This window comes from Gallus gallus, chromosome 7 (genome assembly GCF_016699485.2).
Source record: "Gallus gallus isolate bGalGal1 chromosome 7, bGalGal1.mat.broiler.GRCg7b, whole genome shotgun sequence".
Classification (NCBI taxonomy): Eukaryota; Metazoa; Chordata; class Aves; order Galliformes; family Phasianidae; genus Gallus; species Gallus gallus.
Genome location: NC_052538.1, coordinates 6,446,334 through 6,469,184, shown reverse-complemented (window position 1 = coordinate 6,469,184; position 22,851 = coordinate 6,446,334). Strand labels below are relative to the sequence as shown.

Here is a 22,851-nt window from a genome sequence, read left to right as displayed (position 1 = left end):
TGCCGGTAGGTTCAAGCTTAGAATAATCAAAATCATAGAACCATAGAATGGCTTGGGTTGGAAGGGACCTCAAGGATCACGAAGCTCCAACCCCCCCACTACAGGCAGGGCCACCAACCTCCAGATCTAATACCAGACCAGGCTGCCCAGGGCCCCATCCAACCTGGCCTTGAACACCTTCAGGTACGGAGCATCCACAACCTCTTTGGGCAGCTGTTCCAGCACCTCGCCACTCTCTAGGTAAAGAACTTTCCCCTGGTATCCAACCTAAATCTTCCCTCCCTCAACTTAAAACCATTTCTCCTTGTCCTGCCATTATCTACCCTTGTAAAGAGTTGGCTCCCCTCCTGTTCATAGGCTCCTTTTAGGTCCTGGAAGATGTAATGTTTGTTCTAAATTGCTGCTAATAAATTAAACTCTTAAAAATAAAGTAAGACGGGAAAGCTGAACTTAATGGGATGCTTCTGCTGATGGAACTGTCAGACTAATTCTGACCTCTGCCAAGAAGCAAGCATGTTATTCACAGCATGGAAAGAGAAGCAACCATAGGGGTCAAATCAATATGATTTTCAGATGAGTGGCCCTCTCAGATGGCTTTGTAATTGTTAAACATCTCAAAGAAAAAAAAAAAAGGAGAAAAAAGAGCTGTGATTGTATGCTACGATATAGTTGTAAATTATGAAGGAGGGACAAAGTTGTTAGCAGTTCCCTTCAGGTCCCAGATTTTACGTAAATCCAGATGGCTGAACTACAGGAGTCCTTTCTTGTTTAAAGGAAATCTGGAAACTTGAAAGCAATTTAGCAAGAGTCAATTAATCAAAACTATCAGAAGTGCGCTGGGGTGGCTGCATACAAGGAGGAAAGCTGTGTTTTAGAGTGCCTTAGCCAAGGATGTCAGGGAACTCCTTGAAAACTGAGTGGGAAGTCCTGGAGTGTTCAATGGGCTCTGAGTGTGGCAGTGATGGCGCTCCAGGACACTGGCTGCCGTTAGATGCGTGAGAGCAGACATGACCATGCCTGGACCACTCTGGTGGTCATGCCTGGACTCCTTTCACTCTGGGTAAGCCAAGGGCTCCATCTGTATGAAGCACAAGCATCCCCTGGGAGCCCAACTTGGATGGAGAGGAGGGTTTTGAAGGCTGAGAAGAGCCGAACAGAACGGCCTTTCCTGGAACAGGAACAGGTTGCCCAAGGAGGCTGTGGATGCCCCATCCCTGGAGGCATTCAAGGCCAGGCTGGATGTGGCTCTGGGCAGCCTGGTCTGGTGGTTGGCGACCCTGCACACCGCGGGGGGTTGGAACTAGATGAGCATTGCAGTCCTTTTCAACCCGGGCCATTCTATGATTCTGTGATCCTGTGATTCCTTCTGGGAGCAGCATGCTGCCTCACCTTCAAAGTAAACATTAACAGCTATCAGGAGAAGAGGGATTAATAAGACTTGAAGTGGTGGCATTTGAGATTTAGGCTTTCCTTGGTCATCGGTGATCTCTTCAGTGATGCCTGAGATGGCTGTCAGCTCCTCGCCCATCTCAGGCAGCAGATGCCTGCAGGGCATCCCCGGGCCGAGCTTTCCAGCACTGCCATACACAGATGGTGAAATATTCCCCTTCCCGCGATAAGCAATGCGTGTAGCACGTCCTCCTCGTTTTGGGCATTGGCCTATCAAAGGTGCTCAGGGCCAGGCTGGATGGGACCTAAGCTGGGCGGGGCAGCCGGCCCGTGGCTGTCCCCCTTTTACTTCTCACACAGTGAGAACCCAAGCTGCTGTTTAAAGCCGCACAGCTCCGCTCTAGGACGGAGATCCCGAAGAACCCAACGGACGGCGCCCAACGGCCGCAGCCCGTCCGCGCGCCGCGCCGTCACCTAGGCGACGTGCGGGGGGCGGGGCTAAGAGGCAAGGCGGGGCCCGATTGGTTCCCTTCCCCCGCCGCGCGCCCAGCCGGGATGAGGCGGAGGGGAAGGAGAGGGGGGGGCGAAGAGAAAAGAGGGAGCCGAGGCTATAAATAAACCGCGCTTCCTGATTGGCCGGCGGGAAAAATGGTCGCACCACGTGACTCTCCATCTAAAAATTCCAAGATGGCGGATCCCGTCACGGGCTGAGTCCGTTGGTGGCGCGCGCGCCGCCCGTGTCCGCCGCCGGGCCCTCGCCGCACGGCTCCACGCTCCTCCCGCCGTCACCCAGGTCAGTACGCGGCGCCTCTCGCCGGGCCAGGCCGCCCCGGGGCCCCGCTGCCCGCCGAGCAGCGCCTCAAGTCTGCGCGAGTTTCTGCACGCCGGCTTTTAATCCCGGCCCGGGCCTCCCCGTGGTTTCGTAAAGCTTCGACGGCGCGCGGCTGTTTTCCTCCGGGCTCCGGCCGTGCGGCGCGGAGGGTTCCGTAGGGGGGAGGTGACGGGCAGCTCCCCGCACCAATCGCGTTCGCCCTCGTGGTATTGGCGGGTGGATTTGAGCCGCTGTGCGACGCGATTGGGCGCCGAGCCCGGAGGGGGCGTGGCTTCGGCGCGCCCTCCTTCGAGCAGTGGGGAGGTGCGGCGGGCGGCGGCGCTGGCGTTTTTTTGTGAATGAGGCAAGGGGGCGGAGCCTCCGCGCTGACCACGCCCCCTCGCGGCGGCCGCGGCTCCTCCCACCCCCGGCAGCAGCGGCGCCGCCTCGGAGCCGCGCGGGGCTCGGCGCGGAGCGATGCGGGCAGCGGTGAGCGGCGGGGCCGGGGGCGGAGTGGGCCGGGGGCGTCGGGGCTGTGCGGGGCCGAGGAGGCGCCGGCCGGCGCCTCCTCGGCCCCGCACGACCCCGCCGCCCCGGGTTTGGTGGAAGTCCCCGAAAATGCTGTTTTTCTTTAGCTTGGGGGATAAGGTTTGTGCTGCGGTGTTGGGGTCCTAACTTAAAAAAAGCAGGAAAAAAGGAAAAAAATTCGCTTGTAACGCGCGTGGCACTGCGTAAGGGAGGTGCTGCCGAGCGCCGGTGCGGGTTTTGCTGCAGGAATTTGTCAGAACGATGCTCAGCGCTATCTCCGAGCGGCGTGGCGAGCGCAGCGTGGCCTCTTAGCAGGGGAATGTGTTTGCGGAGCGATTATTTGCCATTATGGTAGGGCAGTATTTGGCGTTACGGAGGGAGCTGAACCGGCCTTATATTGAAAGCACTTGCGTAATTGTTTGGGGCATGATAGGGGAAGGTTTTGTTGCTTGCTCGCCTGCGAAGGTTGGCACCGGCTCGGCTCGTTGCTTCAAACGCCTATTTCTTAGCACAGCTCGTTGCTCCCCGGCCTCAAAAACGCTCCCTTGAAGCGAGGGGAGAGGTGTGGGTGTGCTGGGTCGGATGGGTGCCCCGTGCTTGTCCTCAGCTCCGTGCCACGCTCGCGTCCTGCGATATGCTGCTGTCACGGGCTGCCTCCAGCTGGGGCTGCGTTCCCTGCCAAAAAGCTACCTGAAGTTAATTATCTGAATTAGGCTTTGATAACAGCGACGTTCCTAAAAGCTAAGGAGCTCTGAAGTTTATATAATGATCTGCTTCTTGGCAAGGCTGCTTTTTTCTCCCTTCTTCCCCCCCCTCTGCATTGAGTTCTGACTGCTCTGATGTTTCCAGTGCTGCTGCATGGAGTTCCCAGCCCAAAGGCTGCCTTTGTCACTCTGCAGCCTCTTGGAAAGAGTTAAGAGGGCATTGAATTAAGAAAGCTCAGCTGCTTGTATACAAATATACCGCAATTACAAGGCACCAAAGTTATTGCAGAATCCTACTGTCACCATGGCGACGTGCTCACTCAATTACATTTGGAAATGTAAAATGCCACCCAGTTAGAAAGAGTAAGTTTTTAGCACTGCAGATTTTCTGTACGAAGCGAAACGTGCGCGGCACGGCTTTCCAGGACTGTCTGCTTCTCTCTGTGCATGAACGGCACGTGCACCTGACAGGTGTCATCGCTGACGTTAAGCTGTGCTCTCGGTTGGCTCAATTGAGGGGAAAAAATGATGCTGAGAATCTGAAATCTTTAAAGTGTATCTTCCCGTTCTTGAATTTCTTCGGGGTTTTGCTTCGGGATTTGGTTTTGGAGGAAGGATGCTTTAGGACAGCCAGAAATGCATTTTGAAAATGACCTGAGGAATTTGTCTTTTACCGAGTGGGATGGAAGCACGGGATGGCAGCTTTCATCCTTTGCACAGGAGCTGCCCGTTCAAAGTGTGTGTCCGTGCAGCACGGTGACCTGCAAAGCCATTCAGCTCGGTGGCTTTCTTTGCCATCTCTGCTTATATAGAGTTGCTGGCTGTGGTTTAGTGGGCAATACTGGTGGTAGGTGGACGGTTGGACTGGATGATCTTAGGAGTCTTTTCTAACCTTAATGGTTCTGTGATATGTAGGCAGGTCTGAGCTGTCCAGCTGGGGTCGGGGGCAGTGGGTTCTGTGCTCCAGATATGTGATGTGGTTGGTGGGAGCGAGTCTCATTTATCACTTAATGTTGGCTTATAAGCAAAAAGAATGAAATGGAAGAAAGAATTAAGCAAAAAGAGGTGGAAGCATTGAAGCTGCCCAGTTATGGGTTGCTGGAGAGGTGGAGCTGATTCCAGCCTGCAGCATTAAACCATGCAGTGACCTGCAAGGGCAGGGAGTAGGGCTTAGTGAAAATAAAAGGTAAAGTTGAGCAGGAGCCCGTGGGTTTAGATTACGTTGCCCTTCTCTAATCTCTTTGAAGTGGCTTGCTGCTCCCTGAAACAGACTTCTGTAAAGCCATCTGAAGATGCCTCTGGGATCAGAAGCTTGGTGCAATGGCTGAAGCTTTCCCTCTGTGATTGTTTGTGGGTTTCCAGTTCTGAGGCAGCTACATCCTTTCTATTGCATGAACATACCCCAAACCAGATAAAACAAAGCACTGAGGAAGAACGTTTCTACCACGTATGTAGTATATGACAGAGTCAGATACTCCAGGTCATCTTTCTGTTTCCAGAGCTGAGAATGGCTAAGAGCTCACAAAGCACTTACCAAGTAACTGCTAAAAGGGGTTTGCACGCTGAATGTCCTTTAGAACCTGTTGCACAGCCTAACCTCAAGGACTGCGGGCTGACAACATGAGGTGCTTGTGATCTTGCTTGGCTGAATGCTGGGCATGCCCCACTGAAAGACCACTGCCATTGTTTTTCAGCATCTTTGGGCTGCATTCCTGAAACGCTGGTTGTATGCCATGCCTTTGTAATATCACGGTAAATGAGTCCTTGAGTTTGCTTGAGTGCAGCATGTGCTGTCTGGGTTAAGTGGCCAAAGTGTGTGCTGAGCAATGCTCCGCAGGGTCTGGCAACCTGAATGTTCAGGACCCAGCTGGACCGACTTAATCGTGGGGTGAAAGCACTCTTCTGGTCTCCTGTCCTTTTCCAGCTAACAGAATGGCTGTGTTGTGCTCCTTGGCGATACGTGTGTTTGTATTTACTGGAAATACTGGTGTGTATATGTGTGTGATAATGTGTATGTAACACAACTCTTCAAACCTTTGGGACTCTTCTCACTTGTCTTGCATTTACAGTTGGTGCACATAGTCATGTTACCAGAACATCTTACTTGCTGAATGGTATTTGCTGCTAGCCCATTCCAAACTACCAAGCACAAAGACCATAAAGAAATACTAATTGAAAGTGTTATTTGGATAGGGATAGTGATCCTCATTACACATTTGCCAGGTGTTCTTGACTCTTTGTGCTGGCCTCTTTGGTGGTGTCTCCTGCTTTGTTGCTCTCTTAGCTTATCTGTAGCTTGTTTCTCGGCATCCCATCACTTTTCTGCACCCTTCTTTTCCAGTCCTGTTACCCAGTCTACAAAACCGGCCATTGGATTTATATTCTATCAGATTCCTGCTGGAGTACCTGGAGCTTGTTTTGCTAGATGTGTGTCATTGGACAGAGAAGCTGTCAGGATGTGTCTTGTCACTTCATTCAAAATTGCTCTTCAGTTTTGCATCTGCTTCCCTTATAGATAACCCGTGTATTCCATTTGCAGGTACTCAAGGTCTAAGCACACCAATGCTGTACAGCGATGAAAGGAACCTGGTTCTCCTCAGCTCGCTGATTTCAGACTTGAAAACAACAGTGGTCAAAACTGAAAACATGATTTTGCCTTATGTTGTGTGAGCTGAGAAACAGCAGTCTTACCTCCTGCACTCGAGACCTTGGCTGAGGGGTCTTAAAACTGCTTTAGTAATTAATGCCACTCACATTTTGATTGTTATGCAGGAAACTGAAGTGGGCCAGGTTTACTTTCTTGTGCAGCGGACCATGTTGATAAGGCAATATATAACAGATGATTCATGAAGTGCTGCTTGTCATTGCCAGGGCTGCCTGAATAGCAAGCAGATTTTGGACAGTGCTCCTTCACTGGGAAAACTTTGGGCAGTTTAAACTGGGAGAAGGGGAGGGGACAAATAGATGTGCTTTTCTGGCTGTCTTAAAGGAGAAAGACTTGGAGAATTTCAGAGACTTCAGAGGGGCAAAAATGTGTGAAATAAGTGGGGACGGAGAAGTAGGAAAGCACACAGGAGGTGTAAAATGATGTTGAAAAGAGGAGCAATTAGAACAGTGTAAAATCTCCTGGAACGAGTCTGTGATTCTCCGTTGGCAAGGCATTACAGCTTGGCCTGCCTCTGTAAAACTTGAATCTTTCTGCATGGCATTCATTACTAGACACATCTTCATCAACTTCATTCTTTTCCTTCATGCTTTTTCTGCTGGATTTTATCTCGGAAAAGTTTGGTAAAAAATCTGCCTGATGCTGCTGTCCACCACTAGTGCAGAGGAATATGGGCTGAGTTGTGGTCATGGGCACCACAACCATCTGCCCGCATGAAATAACTGAATGTTTCAGACACAAGAAGTAGTCAAAAAACAAAAAAAAAAAATGCAGTTTGAAAATTGGATCTCAGGCTAATGAGCAACCTCTTTCTAGTCTGGGTAAGATTTTGTTCATGGTTATTAACCCTAAGAGTGCTCCAAGGCAGGCATTTAAAATCATGGAATCACCAAGGTTGGATAAGACCTCCAAGATCATCCAGTCCAGCCGTCTACCTACTGCCAGCATGTCCCCACTAAACCATATTCCTTAGTACAACATCTGGACGTTTCTGGACACCTTTAGGGATGGTGACTCAACCGCCTCCTTGGGCAGCCCATTCCAGCACCTGACCAGTCTTTAGGAAAAAAATTCTTGTCTAAACATCCAACCTGAACCTGTGGCACAACTTGAGCCCATTTGTATAGCTTGGTAGGACCAGCAGGAGGCCAGAAGGTTGCTGGGAGGAGCTGGAGACTGAGGGTGAAGGTGGTGTTGTCAGCTCCTGTCAGGGGGTTAAGGAAGGGATGCCGCCTTGCCTTGGGGTTCAAGCGGGCCCATAGGGTTGGACGTGCTGGAATCCAGGAGGTGGTGTGGCATACTAGGGACCCTGTGGGTACAGCCTGGAGGTCACGTTCAGGTTTGATGACTCTTGTTTGCTTTTGAGTTTGCTGTCCTTGACCTCTCCTGGACGTATCAATGTATTTTATAATGAGTCAGTAAGCTGCTGAATCATAAAATGGCTTAGGTTGGAAAGGACCTCAAAGATAATACAGTTTCAACCCCTCTGCCATAGGCAGGGTTGCCAAAGTGAACGAAGTACTGTATTGTGTTTGCTTTACGTGGTTGTATGGGATAACTTAACGTGTAGGAGATTAAAATCTGGGCTGATGGCGTAGCTGTGCTTTGTGTTAATTGGCCTTTTAAAGCATCTCGTTCTTTCATCTTGGTAAACACTGACATCTGATTAATCTTAATTCCATTTATCCATTATGAGTAGCGAAGAATCTTGATGTTCCACGTGTAGGAAATAATTTAGTTTATTGATTTATTTTCCAAAGAAACGGTGCTTTAATGATGTGCCTGTCACCAAGACTTAATTACTGTTAAATTCTGTGAACGTTAGCGTGCTATGACTCGCTTTATGTGAAATCAAATGGCATTTGTCAAATGCACAAGATAGCATTAGTTGGCAGATATAATTTGCATTAACTTAAATTTGAGAACCAGCTATGATGGTGGGCCTGTCCCCAGTAGGTGAGCAGGACTACAGGGTGCCTTGGCCTGTGCCTACAGCCAGCAAAGGGAAGGTGCAGCATCACAGCTGCATCCACGCCGGTATCCTCGAGTTTCATGCTGAATAGGCAGTTCTTCCAGGCTGCTGCTCAAGATTAAAGATAGATGAGCACGTTGCTCTGTTCTCCTTTCTTCCAGTTTTGTTCCCAGTTCTTCTTCCCGTTTCGTATCACCTCAACAAATGGGGAGGCCTGCAGCTTTCAATGGGTTGTTTATGGTAGGTTAATGTACTTTTATTGCATTAAATTATACTAAAATAGCTCACACAGTCACATTACACGTGCTCTGTAGAAGAATGTTCCAGTTAGTTTCGGTGTTTCCATTTGTTTGAGTTGCTCCTAGAAATGGTCCCAAAACATAAGCCTGAAACAATGAATGGATTCTGTTTTATGCTGTTCCCAGCAAGACTTTGGAGAAGGGAGTTTTGTTTGAAGTTACGTTTTTATCTGGTTTGTGGCTGGTCTGAGAAGAGGTGGGCTGAGGAGAATTGGGAGCATCAGCCTTTGTGTCGGGTGGGATAACTCAGCCTGGAGACAAGTCAGGCCTTAAAGGCTGTCCGTTTCCTTAGGACCTATTGGACAAGGGAGGCCCTAGAGGGAGAATATGTAGGTAAAGTTGAGATTCCTAGCAGGCTGGTTTAGATTTTAAAGCACTGCTTACCATGCCAGCAAGGTCTCTGCTGGGCTGCAAGCACAGCCCTTTCTTTCCCCATATGCAAAGCAGAAAGCCTGCTCTGCTGCTGCTGTTTTCTACTGCTAGTCAACAAACCTTTAGATTTCTGTAACCTTCTGTAGGCAGTGATAGGTGCTGCAGACTAGCTGAAGCTTTGCAAATTTAATGCTGGTGCTCACGGGCACCGTGACACAGGGAGAACTAGATGTGGTTAGTAGTGAATATGCTCAAAAAGGTGTCTTGTCTTCAGTTTGTGATGAAGAGAAAGGGAAAGTGAAATGAAAGGCCTCATGCAGTCAGGTTTATTTGAGCCTGGTGTGAGATTTCCTGCTGGTAATTGATTCTTCCAATGGATTGGAACAGACGTTGGCTCTGCATTTGCATCTCAGTTTTTCCTCATCTATATGATGTAAATGGATAAATAAAATAAGAGAATCCATACAGTAAATTAATTTATGCACTTCATCCCTTCTCCTAGGCTGATTTTGTTTGAATCCAAGGGTAATACTTTGGTTGGGAGAAATTTTATTCTGTTTTTTCTTCTTCAGCCTCCACCTACAGATGTGTTTGAATGCCATGCTTAGCCTGGAAGGGAGACTGGTTCTCTCCCTAATCCTTCAGAAGTGAACGGCAGGGAGTTTATTCTGCTGCACATGGTAGGTGGTGAATGCTTTGTTGAGGATTGTGCTCATCCATCCTTCCATCGCACTCTTCTTCCTCATCCTTGGAGAGAAGGAAGGCTGCTATCTCATCTGCTCCCAGTGCCATAAGCATGAAGCATTTGATGGGCTTAATCATAATTATGAGTGAAGTCACAGCATTAGGAAAAAAAAAATGTTTTAAGCTTTGCTAAAGCAGCGAAATGGTGCATGGGAACGTGTAACAGCAAAAGGCAGTCTGAGTTTTTTCATGTTCTGAATTATCAACCCCGATGTAATGAGAAGAGCTGGATGCTTCTGGATCTGTACAGAAAAAGGCTTATGTACATATCAATGCGATACAGGGCAAAGTGTGGCACTTCAAGTATTCCTTCAGGAAGACTGCCTTGTGTGTTGAAGTGTTGTTCATGGACTGTGAACCATTGCGAATAGGAAAGACTTGTACTACATAGTTTTATGAGAGCTCTGTGGTGTTTTCAGGTGGATTTACACAGGTTGTGGTCTTGTTCAGCTCCTTGGCTGTGTGTGGTTGCTTTTTTTCTCATGCTCTCTGCGTTAGTTTATGCCTTATAAACAAAGATAGGTGGTGGTGGTGCCTGGTGCTTGCTTGTAGCCCACAGCATGGCAAGTGGGAAGGTAGCTGGTGTTCCTTGGGGGAGAATCCAGTCCTCCTCGATGCCTGGGGTTAGACAGTGCTCTTGGATGGCAGACCTTCAGCTAGTACCAGTTTTCAGAGGCCATCAGACTAAAGCATCCTACTGCCAGTGAGCGACAGTGTGAGAAATCTCTGCTGAGTTCTGTTTGACAGTGAAAGTGTGTTGCTTCTGGTCTTTGCTATGAAAATGCTGTTCTAAAAATAAACTGAAGTACGGGGATGCTGAGAGCAGGGGAACAAATGAAAACTTATGCTTGACTGATTGAGGAGATAGTTATCACAGAGTAATGCTGACTGCGGCATGAGTGAGGTCAAGGCAGGAAAGTTCTGCACCAGGCGGTAGTTGCATTGTAAGGGGAGATCTAAGAAAACTGAGACTTGCAGATAGACATCAAACTCTTCGGTAAGCCTACCAGCAGTCAGGCTGACACACCACAAAGGTTGTGCCCCTGGAGCCCAAATAGCAGTTGGGTAAGGAGTATTAGAAGGCAGACATGAAATCCTGTAGTATTACAGCTAAACCGGACTCTTATCTGTGTAGATCATGTTTGAAATTGGAGTTTGGATGGCATAGATAGCATAGAGAAAAAAAAAAAGCATTCATGTTTAATTAGGCATTTACCTAATTTAAAATGGCAGGAAAACCAAGCAACTTGAGACGTGTCCATGTAACACTAGAAATGAGAGCATCTTCTTTGCGTGGAGTTTATCGTCCCTCCTCGTCAGCAGGATATCCAGTTGTATACTTCCATAGAATCATAGAATCTTTTCATTTGGAAGGGACCCTCACAGGCCATCTGCTCCAACTCCCCTGCAGTGAACAGGGACACCTACGGCTCCATCAGGTGCTCAGAGCCCTGTCCAGCCTGACCCTGAGTGTCTCCAAGGACAGGGCATCCACCACCTCTCTGGGCAACCTGTGCCAGTGCCTCACCATCCGCACTGTAAAAAGCTTATATCCTTGCATCCAATCTAAATCTCTCTCTTTTAGTTTGAAACCACTTCCACTCGTCATTTTACAATAGACCCTGCTAAAGAGTCTGTCCCTTGCCTTCTTAAAGCCCCCAAGTGCCATTATGAATGACATTCCCCTAACTCTTTCCTTCGCTGGATGCAGCTGATCAAGATGGGATGTTGGGAAGCAAGCTGAAAAGCTGAACAAACTATTGCCTAAGCTTGCATGTCCCTCTTTCTGGGAATACTGCTACTGTGGTGCACGCCAGGCTAAAGAGTTAGATGTGGACTTCCTATCACTTGTCTTTTTGGCCTCGTAAGAAAAATCTGCACCATCTGCGTTCACTGGAACGGTGTTTAAGAGGAGTGAGGTAGGCTGTATTTTTTAAAATCAAACCTTACAACCACATTATTGGTGATAATTTAGACTTGTGCTGTAAATAATGTAAACCCTCTTGGGAGACAAGGTCTCGTCTTGTGAAAATCAGCTCCCAGTTTGGTATCTTTGACAATTTCTCTGTTTGACTTATCTTTGGGCTTTCATTTTGGTGGCATAAAAGAGCCATGTGTGTGCTTCTAGATACTCAGATTGTTTAAAAAAATAAAATAAAATAATCAAAATAACTGAAGTATACAGTGTACCAATGGGGCTTGCATTTTGAGTATTGCAACACAAGGTGTTCTCTGTTCTAGACTGTAAATATTTATCTCTTGTCAAAGCAAGGCAGTTACTACTGGGAACTGATCTGGCATGCAAAAAGGTTTTCCTTAAGGAATTTGTTTCCTTTTATTTACAGTGTTATCGTATATTTAAATTCCAGGGCCTCAGTGTATAGCTCTGAGGCTCGTTCTTAACACTGGCAGCGAAAACCTAAATTATCGCATCCACTGAATGCAGATAACTGAGTTCAGAGCATATGTTGTAACCAGCCAACAAGTGTGGGTGTGAAAATCAAGCAAACATAGGAAAAGGTACCGTCTTCCTGCAGCTGCAGGAGGCTGCTGAGTGAGGATGACAGCCGGCCGTGTCACTGAGTGCCTTCTTGGCAGCAGGGAATTTGCTTCCAGTGACGACTTCTGGGGTGGCTGCTGATAGAGAGAGCACGGCCTGAGTGCAGGTGTAGTGGTCCTGCGCTTGGCTGTTGCTTGTCCCTTGCACTCCTCACCCTGTGGATTTTGTCTCCTTGAGCAGGTCTTCACAAACATTTGAGTTTCCACTTTTAGCCTCGCTGACAGCACGCCTGTTTTGTCCTAAGCTTTCTGCAGGAGCTCCAGTGCTGTGTGTTGTGCTGAGTGCTACCTGCGGGGTCCTGCTGCTCTGCACAGATTTATAGGTGATGATGTGAAGCCTCGCTGCTGGCTGAAGCTTGTGATTTTGAGGAGCTGTAGGCTGCTTTCATCTCTCTGCAGACATTTATGTTGCTGGGAAGTTGTTTCTGATCTGTTGTGCCATATGCGGGAGACTTAGTCTGGAAAAGGTCTGTTTTTTACTTTAGCTTTTCTGTATGCTTACTGTTTGATACTGACAGTTGCTGAAGCTTCTGTGCTCCCTATGCTTGCCAGGTAGATGACATCCCCCTGCACTTTGTCCCAAAAGAGGTCAAGGGCTGTCAAGCAGGTGTCCCAGCTGGAATGCTTTTTTCCTCCCTTAGGAAACAGGCTCGTTACCAAAGCAGTGTTGTTGCCACCGCAGTAGTGAAGAGCTGCATTTGCTCACCGGCACCGTCTGGCTTACAAAATACAAGATGAGTGTCTTATGCTATTATCCAAACCCAGCTCCTGAGCTTGTCTCTCTGGTTCAGAGCTAGTAAGCTGATAAAATGAAGTGAAAATGGAAATAAATGCTTTCTTTGGCTCCAGTGTCTATAGATATAGAATGTATATCTATATAATAATATATGATGCGTCTGTTGGGTGTCTCTTCCTCTCAAAACTTCAAGAACAGCAGATGCATGTCCTAGTATCACCTTTTGGAAACAGCTCTTTGCTTCTGGGGTTATCTGCTACCAAGTCACGTCGGCTTCAGCACTAGCTCTGTAAGGTCAGTCTTCAGGGATGTGCAGTCAATGCAGCCTTTATTTTCCCCTCTCTCTGAAATCTTTTGCAAAATTCACTGTTTCATCTTCTGGGCAAGAAGCTCTTTCCTGAGGCAGCTTTTCAGGCTGTTTTACAGCTTAATGTCGAGTCCTTTGTGTACTTCCAAATGAGAGTAGTAAAAGATAAACGTCCAAAGTGATTCGTAAGTACTGTGATATTCAGAGTTGAAGCAAATTTTCTACCCCAAAAATATCTCAGCATTCCCATGAACAAGAAGTAAGCTTGCCTTGGTCAGGGTGAACTGTTCTGCACAATGTCTTGTTGAAGTCATGTAGCTCACTTCAATGCAGTATATTTTAGTGGACTTGAAGTAGTTTGCACACGCTGTTGGTTTCTTGCACTCTCAGTAGAAATGTCTGTGCATTTGCATATTTACTGCTTGTGTGCATGCAGATCTATCAGCAGCCCCCGTTCCTTTCTGCTTGATCTTATCTCTCCATTCCATTTCAGAAATAAATTCCTGCAATCTACTTCCCCTCGCTCCAGCCTTGGAGCATGCTTTGCATGCTGAATGTCTTGAGGTGACAGAGGCACATCTACTTTGCGGTGCTTGAGGCTGCTAGAATTTAAAACTGGCACCAAAACATATGATTTCAGAGGATGCTAAAATCCAAAGTAGTTGTCTGTCTTCAGTACCGTGCCATGACTAACTCTGCATGTTCTCAGAGTTCCTACAGGAGGGGACTGAAGCATTATCACTGTCTCTTTGGCTGCTTTTTCCTCTTGCATAATATAGTATTCTAATCGTACGTTTGTGGGGACACCAGATTTCTCCAGGTGATGATTAAAAACAACAATTAAGGATTTTGCAAATGTGTTGCATTCCCTCATGTCTGTATGTTTTGGAGTATGCACATAGGAGGTCAGAAGGTGAAGGACGTACTGTTCAGCACAGCTTTGGTGGCATGTGGCTGCTCTTCATCAAAGCCAAGCAATTTCTGGTGGTGTGTTCACTGAAACTGAGCATGGCCACGTGAGGAGGATATCTAAAAGTGTGCAAAGGTGTGAACACCCAGATCCCAGAAGTGTGAATAAGAGGCTTCAAGTTTGGGCTATGATGCTCTGATAATTGACAATGAAGACTGAAGAGAGGAAAAACAGCATTTAAATTGCTTTGCTTGATTCCTTGCCTGTCTTACAGAGATGAAAATGGTAATCTACAGCACCTTGAGTGAAATAAGATAGATACAGAAACTTGACAAAACATGAAGCCCTGCATATATGGGCTGTGGAGTTAAGCCTTCCTTGAGGGTAGGGAGCTGAAGTCTTCTCAAGTGGCAGCTGACAGTGTTTTAAAATACACCAAGAAGAGACCCCATGGCAGATACTGCATCAGTCCACAGAGTATATCCCAGTTTCTGTGCCAGTTGTGCCTTCCTTGCACATGGTACGATAGTTCTTGCTTGTCAGCCACGAGCTTGAAATTTTTGACTGAAGATTCAAGTTTTTATTAGAGTGCTCTCGGTTATTACAATTTTAATGCTATTTTACTTCAGCATGCAGATTAACATTTGTATGGTGATGATGTTAACTTTCCCTTCTGGGCATGTCTGTGGCTTGAGAGGGCATGGCTTATAATTTAAAAACAAAATGGAAAAGCCTGGAGTTTCTGTGCATAGGAGGATATACCTATGCTTTATCTTCTTATGGTGACTGCTGCCTGCTGAGTGGCTGGCTTGTTCCTGCAGTTAAATTCTTGTTGCCTCAGCAGCTTGGGCAGGTAAGCCAGAGACTGAACAGTGCACCTTGTGTTCCTTGGGGTGGGAGGAAGGCACTTTGAAGGCAAAGTTCTAGGTTTTCATCAGTGCAGCATCCTATATACTCTTCATATAAAATCTGGGGGTAGATAGGACTAGAGGGAATGGCTTCAGGCTGCACCAGGGGAGGTTCAGGCTGGATGTTAGGAAGCACTACTTTTCCCAAAGAGTGGTTGGGTGCTGGAATGGGCTGCCCAGGGAGGTGGTGGAATCAACAACCCTGGAGGTGTTCAAGGAACGTTTAGGCGTTCTGTTGAGGAACATGGTTTAGTGAGAACTGTTGGTGATGGGTGGATGGTTGGACTGGGTGATCCTGTAGGTCTTTTCCAACCTTGGTGATTCTGTGATGCCATGTTGGCATTCAGAAAAGCTGTGCAAGTAATGCTAAATGCTACATGCCGTATTGCATAGGAAAACAGGCACATTAAAAGAAGAAATGGCAAAGTAGCACCAGAAGTTGGATAGGGCTGACGTCAGTTTATGGAAGATGGAGGATGTGGGAGACATGGTGCCCGTTCAGAAGGCTTCTACCTTCTTGTCCATCTTTCTTACTACAGTGCAAAGCTGCCATGCAGCAAGATCTGGTACTGGGAAGAATGGGGTAATTAGGCTCAGTGATGTGCCCACTCCTATGGAAGAACAATTGCAATCAGAAGTTGCGTCTTCTAGTTGTGCCCCAAATGCAGAAGGCTCTTGGGTTACTGCTTTGCAGTGGGAAGTGTGTTTTGGTTTTAGTATTTGCTTGTAAGAAGAAATGAAATAGAAGAAATGTTTCACTGCAAGAAAGAAGCAAGAAAACACAACAACTTTGTCAATTCTAGCTTTTGTGGATGAGAACATGCTGCTGTTGAATGAGTTGAGCTGTAGCCAGCATGCAGGGTAATTCTGCATCGAGTGTCTTGACTGATTTTAGTCTATGCTGTTAGCATGATGACGTGGGTTGTCTTCCTTGCCAAATATACCTGGGTATCCATATTATAGATGAAAATCACAAAGAACTGTAATGTTTTTCTTTGTATCACTGTTTTCTGGTGGATAGCAGACTGCTAAATGTCCACTTGAAAATGATGCACCTTGTTTGCGGAGACCTTGAGGTGCATTTCTTCCCAAGAGCATGACAAGGGGCACAACTACAAGCATGGTGCTGTTAGCTGGGAATAGGCTACATGGTTACCGTTGTGCTTGAGTGCTTGAGCAGGCATCATGAAGTTTCTGGTTGAACTTAGTGCTAGTTCGAACTAGCATTACAATGTTTGTTCTTAAAAAAAAAAAAAAAAAGATATTTTTTCAAGTTAATGAAGTAATTAACAGTGATTGATGACACATGTACTTAGCTATTTTCTGTTGGTAGACCAGATGGGTTAGGCACAGCTAGTGACCGGTAATTTTGATTCCTTGTCAGAAGGAACAAGGAGTTCAGATGTGGGCTGTAACAGCTGAGGTAGAACAGTAAAGTTCGATGTAAAAAGTTGTGATTTGCGCATTTTCAGCAGCTGAGAAACTAAGCTGGAGTGAAAATACAGTTGGAAAGCTGTAGGTTTTCAGTCGTTTCCCAAAGCTAGGTACTTAAAGGTGCTGGCATCCTTTTTTGGCTATATAGTGCTACTTGGAAAGAGAAAAGCTGTGTGCGTATGCTTGTGCAAGCAGGTGAAGAAGCTGTGCATTTTGGACTTGTTTTGAAAGCTGCACTGTTAGGACTACAGGAAACTGGTGGCTGGGTCCACTTGGTTTGGTCAGCAGGGTAGAGAGATGGCAGTGCTGCTGAAGTGTTACGATGTGATTTTATTACAGCGATGCAGTGGTAGGTTTTGAAACGTTGCTGAAGTTGGAAGTTGAACAAATGAGGGTGATGTTAATGTTGGAGTTGAAGGACTGTGTTTGGATCACAGGTATTGATGGGAAGCTCGTGCTCATGCTGTGGTGCTTCAGTTGGAGTTGTCTGCTGGTCAGAAAACCTGCCTGGCACTGAGAATGTTGTTTAGGAGGCTTTGATTAAGACTAATACTCCTTTTTTTATCACTTCTCAATCAAGTATTTCTGAAGAGTTCTGGCTTCTTGTGCTTTTGAATTATTGAAGCTATTGAATTGTGTGCAGGGTGCTCTACAAAGGAGTGGAGAAATAAGACAAATGTTGTCCTTAATATGATGGTATTAATCTACCTCCTGCTAAGCGTTGCGTCGAGCTGTCTGATTTAAACTCTTCCAAGTGCAGGAATACTAGGATGGAGGAGAAAAATGGAATGAGGGAAGAACAGGGCTTCAGAAATGGCCGAGACAGAGTAGATTTTTATAGGTAGCTGCCCAATTTGTACCAACTCCTCCGAGGCTTCAGTGGCAGCTGGAGCAGGCTCCCGAGGCAGACTTTTATCCTTTCTCCCTCCCACGCGGATCCATCTGTGAGACTGCTTGTTCTTGCTGCTCTTGCTGAGAAACTGGATCGAGCTCAGAAGCATCCTGCTCTTTCAGACCCTCTGCCAGAGTCTTGCTAGTCAGGGAAGGTTCTGTAATCCTGCAAATTTACATATTCCTAGGTTTTACACACAGTTGGTTGTATTTCTCAAACTGTTGCTCTTCTGTGACCTGTGTTGGCTAAAAGGGAGGTGGGGGAGAATCCAAGCCATTGCCCACTTTAACTTGGAGCTCCCACAGGCTGAACATGAGGTGATATTTGCAGATTTGCTAGGACTCCTGCAGATGATATGTTCACAGACTTGGGTTATGTGTCAGAGAATTTAGACCCACTTGTGATGTACTTGATTATAGAACATGCCAAGTTTGAAGGGACCCACAAGAGTCACCCAGTCCATCCCCTGGCCCCACACAGCACCACCCAAACCCAATGGCTGAGAGTGGTGTCCCAACACTCCCTGAGCACCATCAGCTCAGGGCCGTGCCCATTGCCCTGGGAGCTGCTCCATGCCCACTGCTCTCTGGTGCACAGCCTTCTCCTCACCTCCATGTGACACAGCTCCATGCCATTCCCTCAGGTCCTGTCCAGTAGCTTCATGTGCTTCTGACACTGTGGCATCCAACCTGCCCCCGGCACTTGAGGTGAGGCCACACCAAGCAGAGCACAGCTGATAGTGTGGGGCCTGCTGCACCCCGGGGTGTGGTTGGCCCTTCTGGCTGCCAGGGCACACTGTTGTTTCCAAAAGCTTTTGTTGCTTCCAAACCCTTCAGCTTGGTTTTTTTTTTTTTTTTTTTTTTTTTTTTTTTGCACGTGTGTGTCTATTTGAGATACATTGTGCAACACTGCCTCTACTGTAATATTTGTTAAGGTCCAGGTATGGAGCAGCAGATGCCTGCAGATCCCCACCTCAGCTCTTTACTTGCGGTGCTCTTGGTGTAAAGTTGTGGAGATAGGAGTAATGTTTGTACTCATTTGTGCTTCTAGTACTGAGGGGAAAGAGCTGCAGTTTCTTGGGAGGTTTGGTTGTGTCTGGTGGAAGCCCTAAGGCTTTCATTTTTAGGATACAGAGGAGGCACCTTCAGCTTTCAAAGTAAGTGTAATTTTTGATTGAAGGGGAGATCTGCACGTGCCAGTAGGTGTTGCCATGACAGATTTTGTGTGGAACACACATAAAGAATATTCTTCCAAGGTAGCCCTAGGTGTAAAAGTTAGTGAGGAAGGCGTGTTTAAATTCCAGGCTTCTGCTGGGGCCAACCTTTAGTAGTGGCAGATACAAGCTAATTTGTCTTTGAAATGGGTGAAGAGTGATATTGACTTCTACTGTAGTATCAGTGTCTCCTGTATTGTCAGTGTGGTCTGGTACTTGGGCTTTTGGCGTTAAATGACTGAAGTGCAAGGGCTGCCAATTGGAGATCCATTTGAGTCATTGACTTGACTGAAACACAACTGAAAAAAGCTTTGGAAAATCAGCCTTCAGAAGTCTGTGTGCCGTGGACATTTGTAGTTGTGTGTTTCTTCTTATAAAAAGAAAATGACAATGAAACTGTAGAAAACCTTTTTTTTTTAATTATTTTTGAGAAGTTTTGTTAGATATAATGTAATTACATGCATACATTTGCTCCCCTTGAATAGCTACGGATTGGTCCAGTGAGGTCATAATTAGTTAAGTCTTTCTTACTTGTCCCTGCTGTTCATTTCCTTTTGGACTGGATGGTGATTTCAGCGCATGTGCAGCACTGTTTGTATTGCAAGGCCTTGCTTGACAAGCCACTGTCTAAAAATAACAGCAGGACTGCTCCAAAAGCAACTACCAGAAACTGTCTAGCAACGTATTATAGCCTTCCTTGAAGAAACTGCGTAAATACGAGGTAGGTATCAGTTGCCCTTGTAGTCTTAATGTACACATACTATAATTTAACACTTAGAGCAAATATAGTCAGATATCGAATCCCTTTCTTAGGGCTGCACCGTACAAAACTGTCACAGAGTTAAAATGTGTAGTGCACGCATGTAAGTAATAAATCCTCACAGCGTGCACTTGAATGTGGAAGTTGAAGGGAGAGGAGGAAACACAATATTTGTTCTACTCTTGGCTGTCATGTGAGAATAGCACTTGTAAGGGCTGGTATTGAAATGTCAACACTTGCTAAACAAATGTTGTGTTTTAATTCGTTGAAGTAGTGGGTAATGCTCTGTGTTTCTTTGCTGGTTAGTGCATTCAAATAGTTGTGTTGGGCTTTTGATCTAAAGGGTACGTACTTCTCGTCTTACTGATACAGAAGCATAGAGACATGAAGCTGAGCAAAGATGTGATGCACCACTATCAGGTTTGGTAGGTGCCTCTTGTGCCTTTGGTGAGAAGCTGTTTCTAATAGCTGAATTAGCTTAGGTTTTTCATTTAGTTGTTAGTTAAATGGCTCTAACTGTAATGAAACCTTCAGGTACTCAGACTGGTTTTCTGTTCTTCTCCCAAGTGGATGACTGAGTGCCATGCAGGTACTTTCATCTGCCAGTTCACTCAAGTATTTTTAACTCAGTGCGTGTCTACTAACGACTTCTGTGGAAACTGATGTAGAATCTGATGTGTAATCTTAGTGCAGTGTAGAAGGCTGTAAGGAGAGTAAGCATTTTGCAAGATGGAAATCCATCATGTCGGCGTGGGGCAAAGCAGAGCTGAGTGTGTGCCTTTTTTTGATGAGGGAAGAGAACACACATTGGTGAAAGAACCAAACATTTCTCACTTACATCCTAGAGAACAAAAGTTGCTCAAGTATGTTCTCCTTTCAGCCTCTCCCCTGGAGAACCAGCTGTAGATAGCTGATCCAGTCTGCCAGAGGACAGTTCTCTGAAGCACCCCCCTGTGGGGCAGTGATTTGTCTCATGGCCTGCTGCAGAAGTACTTGCTGTTCATCCGTTTGCTTTTGTAATTCATGAAAACTTTCTCCTCGCACCCTGAGTCAGAGTTTCTCAGTACTGCTAAGGAGGAGCATGTAATGCCTCGCTGTAATTTGCCAGCTGATGTATACTGATACTTCCCTCTCCTCGGTGTCCATGTGAAGTCTCCCCTAGGAAAAGCATGGAAGAACTTTCTGTTCTGAAAGAGATGATTGGTGACTTCTATTAATTATGTTTCTGCATACTGTCATGGTAATGCCCCTCAGTGATCTCCAGGCTGAAGGCTTAAAGTCTACAAAGTGGAATTTATGCCACTCCACTTGCCCCTTCTTTGTCACGCTTCTGGTTATACAGTGTGCTTGGAAATGGAAAGGGGAGTCTGTCTTTTCACAAAATATTTCTTATTTTGGAAGAACTGGGATACTAAGGCAGCAAATTGCTGCTTTACTTGTAGTTTCTGTTACTGTCATGGTGTGCTGACACGTATGTGTCAACTGAGCATGGAGCGGATGCTGTGTCTAAAAAAAAATAGAAGCTATTACTCCTGCAGGACGTGTTTAGACAGAAACACAGTCTTCAAAGAATTAAAACACATTGAGAAGGTGCCTCATGTTGTTTGAGGCTTTCAAATATGATTTTGGTGACAATTCTGTTCTGGATATTGTTGGAACTGTAAGAAATAAATGCTTCTGGAACTGGATGATGCTTCTGAATCCTGGTCTCTTGGGACAGCTTCAGTGAAGCTTCTCTCTTCTGCAGGAGAAGAGTTGAAGTAGTGTTGTCAAAGGGTTGCATGAATCCTGAGAACTACCACCACAAATTTGTCATCTTGCAAAGTGGTGGCTCTGGAGGCATGGTCCCTAGAGAGGAGAGTCAGCCCAGGAGACTGTTTCATACTGCCTCTGCTGTAAATAGATGTAGTAAATCATTATTATTATTGTTCCGAACTACCATATGCCTCCTCTCTCCTCCTTGTCTCCTCCTTCCTTCATATACAGATCCTGTATTAGCAATCTTTGAAAAACAACCCCTGGATAGTGAAGGCAGCCCTTTTTTTTAAGGGGCTGCCTCATCAAATCCAAAAGCCTGTACGAAGCACATGGATGCTGTAGCACTGGATCGTATGTAGGCTGTGTGTTATGAGCAAGAATCCAAGCAAGCATCAAGCTGTGGTGGTTGTCATCTCAGGCTGAGCATGTAGGATTGAGCTTAATTTTTTTTTTGCTTGTTTACAGAACAAGAATTGTAAAACCATGGTAGATTTTGAAGAAAATCTTGTTTTCTGCCTCACATTGCATATATAAACACAGATGAATTAATGCTTTTTGGAAGAAGGAGTTTCCATGGCTTTTGGAGGCCAAGCCTTCAAGGTGCTGGAGTGCTGCTGTATGCTAAGGAAGCATGAGCAGGCAGAAGGCTTTCTCCTTGTATTCCTCCTGGCATTACTTTCTCTGAGATGACTTGCTTGTCCTCTTAAAAGGCAGAGCTCTTTGAACCCAGAAATGAACTTCAAAGCAGAATAGGCTGTGTAGTATGCATATGACTTGCACCATGTTTAGATGCATTGGGTCAGCAGACAGATTTCGTTTAACTATAATTTTCAAGTTATCTTGTCAGCTCACTGTAGTGTTGTTGTCTGAGGTTGCTGATGGGATGTGTCTGACAGGGGCTGCAGATGAAATGAGGTCACTGAGATATGGGTATCCTGCAGCAAAAGGACTTAGTTGGCTTAAAACCATCCTGGTACTTAACCCTCAGGCCAAGATTTTGATCTTGGCTGAAATACCATAGTGATTTAAACTCTGAAGAGTAGAGCTTTGCATGTACAACTCTCTCGTAATCTTAATTATTGGTTACTGCACATCTGCAGGTTTGACTAGCACAGGCGTATCTGAGATGGGCTGAGAAGAGGAAGGTGAATATCCGCACTGTCAAAACATGTGTATGGTGGTACAGCAGGAGTCTTGTTTGTTGTTTTTAACTAAATGCAAAAAAAAAAAAAAAAAAAGCTTCCAGTAGCTGTAAAATGCAGGGAAATAATCTGGAAAACAGTCAGATTTCTTGGACTTCCTAGTTCATGTGTATCCTAATTGTGTCCAGATAGCTAGTGGGGGGTGGGGGGGAGAACGAAACATGGTGAGATGTGTATGGAAGGAGTGCTGTAGAACAGAGTGGTGGAGTGCTGTCAGCATGGATGTGGTTTTGGAGGTAGGCATGCATGCCATCCAACCTGGTCATGCAGTTAGAAAGGAGGAAGGCAAGGAAGCACTGTTCAGGGTTAGAAGCACAGTTTTTATAGAGATCTGTTAAACAATTTTGAGTATAGAGCCAAATGCCTTCTCTCTTGGCCATCTCATTTGTGTTACTATTCCAGTGCATAGGTGGTTTGTTGGGAAGTGTGATGATTTGATGCCTGCTGGTGAGTTTGCTCTTGCTCTCTTTCTAGATATTAGAAGAAGCTGGATCCTCATGAAAGTATTTTGTGCAGGTGCCTTCTTGACACGCATAATGGAAGGCCTGCCCGCCATGCTGCTGAGCACTAAGTGTGCTGTGTGTTGTGCTTGCTGGTAAGAGATGAGTAAGATAAGAAATGAAATTAAAATCAGTGTCTTTCATCTAGGGAAGCTGTGTCATAAGGGGTGCTGTTTTGTTGAGCCACC

The 22,851-nt window shown here is 46.1% G+C and overlaps 1 protein-coding gene across 20 annotated transcripts in view; it reads left to right on the top strand.

Moving 5' to 3' along the window:
* Window positions 1-2,052: 2,052 nt before the first annotated feature.
* The window catches only part of HDAC4 (histone deacetylase 4), a 222,308-nt gene continuing 201,509 nt past the window's right edge, over window positions 2,053-22,851 (top strand). For 12 of the 20 annotated variants that reach the window (XM_046943389.1, XM_040703241.2, XM_040703236.2 and 9 more), the window contains exon 1: window positions 2,639-2,689. The gene's annotated coding sequence lies outside the window, so the exon portion shown is untranslated. Of the gene's footprint in view, window positions 2,183-2,638; window positions 2,690-9,312; window positions 9,421-10,786; window positions 19,165-22,851 lie in introns of those variants that run through there. The other 8 variants (XM_040703235.2, XM_040703237.2, XM_040703238.2 and 5 more) reach the window with 4 other exon arrangements.